The sequence below is a fragment of the Humulus lupulus genome, chromosome 7 (genome assembly GCF_963169125.1).
Source record: "Humulus lupulus chromosome 7, drHumLupu1.1, whole genome shotgun sequence".
Classification (NCBI taxonomy): domain Eukaryota; kingdom Viridiplantae; phylum Streptophyta; class Magnoliopsida; order Rosales; family Cannabaceae; genus Humulus; species Humulus lupulus.
Genome location: NC_084799.1, coordinates 104,815,290 through 104,820,703, shown reverse-complemented (window position 1 = coordinate 104,820,703; position 5,414 = coordinate 104,815,290). Strand labels below are relative to the sequence as shown.

General features: G+C 37.9%; 1 non-coding gene across 1 annotated transcript; it reads right to left on the bottom strand.

Moving 5' to 3' along the window:
- Window positions 1-5,038: 5,038 nt before the first annotated feature.
- LOC133793259 (small nucleolar RNA R71) lies at window positions 5,039-5,146 on the bottom strand. The gene has a single exon (XR_009874712.1). It is a non-coding gene; the product is annotated as a small nucleolar RNA R71 (small nucleolar RNA).
- Between the last annotated feature and the right edge of the window lie 268 nt (window positions 5,147-5,414).

Here is a 5,414-nt window from a genome sequence, read left to right as displayed (position 1 = left end):
GATAAATTTATTATTTTAAATATTAATTAAATAAAACAAATGAGAAAATTAGGGATAACCCTAATAGTGGCACACGGCACACTCACTATGCAGTGAGTCTGTGGCACCACTCAGGGATAGAAATATCTGTGAGATTTTAAATTTTGAATTTCAAAATTCAAATTCAAATTTATTTTTTATTTAATTATTTTTTAAAATATGATTTAAATTAAATAAATAAATATGTTATAATTGGTCAGTTTTATTTTAAATAAAATGGAGATTAATTAATTAAGTTAATTATCTTTAAAAAAACTAAAAGAACGATACTTTCAGGAAAAGATTTTTAAGAGATCAAAGTTTTTTGACTGTTAGACTCTCTCTCTTAGAAAAAGAAAGCGATATATCTAAACCTTAAAATCTATTCACAACATCCTCTCTTTTATAAAACCTCTCTAGATCTCATGTGATAAGTACATCTAGAGAGTTTTAAATCAACATTTTGAATCCTACGTTCCCACACACGTCCTTGTGTGTTTGAGATTGGTCCGGAAGATCAAGGTGTGAGCTTTCAGAATAAGGATAGGAAGATCATTGATTTATACAAAAAGATTCATGGACTCTTGATAGGCTACAAGAGCTAATCTCTCATCTATTTGTGTTAAATTTAATATATCTATACATGTATGATCCTGGCTAGTATTAATCTTTTTTAAAAAATCATCAATTCCGCTGCGCATCCTATTTTATCATAATTAATACCAACACCTTCCCAGTTCAGTCCTAGTACACCATGTCTAGAGTCTTTGTTAGCTTGGAATACCCTCTGTAGCACCCAATCTCCTAGTTCGAGTCTCAATTCTTTGACCTTTGTGTTGTAGTTGTGTGTCACCCTTTGCTGATAATGGGTGAGCTATAGCTGATATTCTTCTCATTGCTCTTCAATTAAATCTAGTGATGCATTAAGCAGATTATGATTATGATCATGGTCAAAGATCTTTTTCCTCTGCGATGTTACCAAAGCCACGACTGGGACCATAGCTTCGCTTTCAAAAGTTAGGGAGAAGGGAGTGTGCCCAATGGTAGTGCGATGTGAGGTCCTATAGGCCCAAAACACTTGTGGGAGCTGTTCAGGCCATAGCCCTTTAGCATCCTCTAGACGTTTCTTTATATTCACCTTGAGCGTTTTATTTACTGCCTTGACCTGGCCATTGGCCTGAGGGTATGCTACTGAAGAAAAGCTCTTAATTATGTCGTATCTTTCACAGAAAGTTGAGAACAAGTCGCTGTCAAATTGAGTGTCGTTGTCCGAAAAAATCATCTTTGAGAGTCCAAATCGACATATTATATTTTTTACCACAAAATCCAGTATTCTCTTCGAGGTTATATTTTCCAGCAGTTCAGCCTCAACCCATTTTGTGAAATAGTCAATTGTGACAACAACGTAACGAACTCCACCCTTTCTACTTGGCAAAGACCCAAATAGGTCAATCCCCCATACAGCAAATGGCCAGGGCGAGGAGATCATGGTCAACTCCATGGGTGCAGCTTAGGAGATGGTGGCAAAGCGTTAGAATTTGTCACACTTGAACATATGAGGCTAAAACCTTTTTTAGTGTGGGCCAAAAATAGCCCTGTTTTAGCAATTTAGGGCCAAGCTTTGCCTCCCACCGTGGTCTCCAAAATACCCCTCGTGAATCTCCCTGAGTATAACTTGTGCTTCCTTGGGAAAGCCTCATCTTAGAAGAGGCATTGATTAACCTCATCTGTATAGAATCCCTTCGACCATAACATACCTCGGGACCTAGTATAACAATTTTCATGCATCATTTTGATCTTTGTTAGGTCCAGTTTCGTACCATTATTAGGGTGTGTTTTAGGTAGTATTTGAGTTTATTTTATTTTTGTAGTGCAATATTATGCTTATTTTTGTTTCTGTTTTAGGTTGCATTAATTTCACTTATTAGTAGGAGTAAATAAAGTGGAAAATGATAAAAAAAAATAAAAAGGGTGATATTTGGCTAGTCTAAAGACAAATTAGAGTGTTCGGGATAACTTTGATGTCAAACGGGTAACGTGAGGATGCACTAAGAAGAAAAAGAACGAGAAGCTAAAATCCAGGTTTCAGTGCCTAGGCACTACATTTCAACGCCCCAGCACTGTCTGCTTCTAGAGAGCATGTTTTGCAAATTTTTATAGTGCCCCAACGCTACCTCGTGGCGCCCCTACGCTAGAGTCAATACGAGAACCGACTTGATGGGCAATTTTGTCCTTTTTGAGGGGAAAAATGTAGGGTACAGTATAAGTTTGAATTATTAGAAGAAAAAAGACAGTTTTAGCAGCACAAAACAAGAGGAACACACTTGGGAGGCACTCTAGTGAAGATTGGATTGGATCTAGAGTTTTTCTTTTCTCTTTTCTTTATTCTTCTTTATGTTAATCATTAGTGTTATGGAGTTTTTAGTCATGTTTATGAAATAATTTTATTATTAGGGTTTCTTATTGACTCTCTTGAAACTTTATTATGATTTAATGCATTTAATAATTTCTTGTTCATCTTAAATTTACTCAATTTGTATTTATTGTGTATGTGATTGGCTGCGCACCTTTTACATACGATTTATGAATTTAAATCAAAATCTGAAAAGTGAGATTTGAACATGCTAAATTGAGTAGACGTAGATTTCAATTTAGAATGAGAGTATCAGATTGGTCTATGTGATTTGGGGCTGTATTTATTGCTTCCTATTGTTTGAATTGACCATATAAATATAGGGAATTCACATTAGGTCGAATTTTCTATTTCTTAATCCGAATAGTTAATACTTTTGTATGCCTATCATTTTAGTGAGAAGAATTTCAGTGGTAATTGCATTAAAGAATAATAGAGTGGATAGTCGGGAATATTATAATTACTAATTGTTCTCGTTCATGAATTACACTCGTGTGTTCTTGTTGTTAATTTATTTGTGCACTTTACATTTATTTATGCTTTCTTGATTTTAAATTTTACGAATCCAATTTTCGATAGCCAGAGAGAAATCAAGAATTTCTTAATTGGTAATTGATAAATCAGTCTTTGTGGGAAGATACTTGGTCTTACCAAGATTTATTACAAATTTTGATTACGTATACTTGCGTAGCGTAAATTTCGCAACAAGTTTTTGGCACCGTTGCGGGGGATTGAAAAATTTATCAATATCAAAATAGTTAATTTTATTTCTAATTTGGTTGTTCTGTAAAAAGTTTCTAACTTGGTTTGCTTGCATTTGTTTATCTCTATTTCAGGTAATTTAGTTGAATGCGTTGAAGGAGGCAAGCAGACAGTATTGTTCCTATTAATTATGAGATTGAGAAGACATGCAGGCAGAATCGTAGAAACGAGAGGGTTGAGAACTCCGCTGTTTCCATGGCTGATAACACTAAGAATGACAATGTGGTGAATAATGGTACTGAAAGAGTGCAGCCAGCGCCACCAACATCACCAGCTCGGGCACAGGCTCAGAATCTTGTCGTTCGTAGTTTTAGGGATTATGTACTCCCTACTATTACGGGTGTGTAGACATGAAGCAGACCATCGGCTGTTACTGCCAATAATTTTGGGATTAAGCTAGCAATCCTCCAAATGGTTCAGGGTACAGTACAGTTTGGTGGGTTACCCTCTGAAGATCCACACATGCACATAGCCAATTTTTTGGAGTTGTGTGCCACTTTCAAGATGAATGGGGTGAGCGATGATGCTATAAGGTTGAGGTTATTCTCATTCTCACTAAGGGAAAGGGAGAAGAGTTGGTTGAACTTTCTGCAGACAAACTCAATTACTACTTAGCAAGATTTGGCCCAGAAGTTTCTTGCTAAGTTTTTCCCTCTTCGAAGGCTGCTAAATTAAGGGGTGAAATAAATAATTTTTATCAGATTGATGGGTGTTGACTGCATTTTTAGCCAACGACGTGAGAACGTCAAATACGACAAGCCTTCAAGAGAATGTAAAACGACACAAACAGTTTATGAACAAAAAGTAAATAACACACACGAGATTTTTATAGTGGTTCAGCCCCGATTGTCGGTAATAGCCTAATCCACTTAGAGTTGTGATTTATAGACCTATACTCAAGATCAGATGGACTGAGCCAACTGAGTTTCTTCAGTACATATTGTGAAAATACAAGAGTTCGCTCAAATATCAGCACTTTCTCTCTCTAGAATACACAGACCCAATTTTCTCTCTCTAGAAAGAAGAAGCCGAAGAAGCCCCTCTCTCATCCATAAGCCCTCTATTTATAGGCCTGGGATACTCAACTGATATCCCCTTTAGATAGGGATATTTTATTATTCATCTTATATTTATATTACAAGAAATATTTAAAATACAACTGATTCCTCAATTTGAGTGAGGAATGAGAGATTCCCGGATGCTTAGACCAACTCTTGCTGAAGTCGTTCCGGGGATTTTGACGTAGTCTCACATGCATGTTGATTACTCCTTCAAGCTTTCCTTAGACTAAGGTGATACAAGCTTGGCTCTCCTCGGACCAAGGTGGTCCGAGCCAACTCCCTTCTTTTCTCTCCTCGGACAAGTCCGAGCATACCTCTTCCATTCAAGGTCCCTACGGACCTTGTGGCCTTCTCCTCGGACCAAGGTGGTCCGAGGCATCCTCCTTGGCATCTCACCTTGGACAAGTCTGAGGCACTCTCCTTGGCATCTCACCTTGGACAAGTTTGAGGCACTCTCCTTTAGCATCTCCCAACTATGTCTGATCGGACATTGTGTAGGCTCTCCTTGTCAAAATCTAAGTCTCCATTCTTGACTTGCATGGGACTCCTCCTCCTTAGCTACTTACCTTGGACACTTTCGAGCCAACACTTAGGAAACCAAGGGAGGCTTACCTCGGACATCCTCCTTGGGGTCTCCTAGGACCACATACTCCTTGGGGTCTCCTAGGACCACTTTCTCCTTGGGGTCTCCTAAGACCACTTTCTTGAGTTCTCCTCGGACCTCATCCTTGGGTTCTCCTAGGATCACTATCTTTAGCCTCCTAGGATGCATTTTGTCATCTTTATTGCCATGCCATTGATCTCCAATTTTTGGGTATAACAATGGGGAATCTCTTTATGATGCATGGGAGAGATTCAAGGAGCTGCAGAGAAAATGTCCCCACCATGGGATTGAGAAGTGGATGTTAGTCCATTATTTTTACAATGGGTTATGTGGTACTACGTGTACGATTATCGATGCTGAAGCTGGTGGGGGCATTTATGAGCAAGAGTGATACTGAGGCATATGAGCTGCTAGATGATATGATGATGAATAATCACTAGTGGTCAGATGAAAGAACAACGAGTAATAGAAAAGTAGTTGTGATTCATGAGCTTGTTGCTATCACTGTTTTGACTACGCAGGTAGCTTCTTTAACTAAGCAGTTGCAACAAACCAC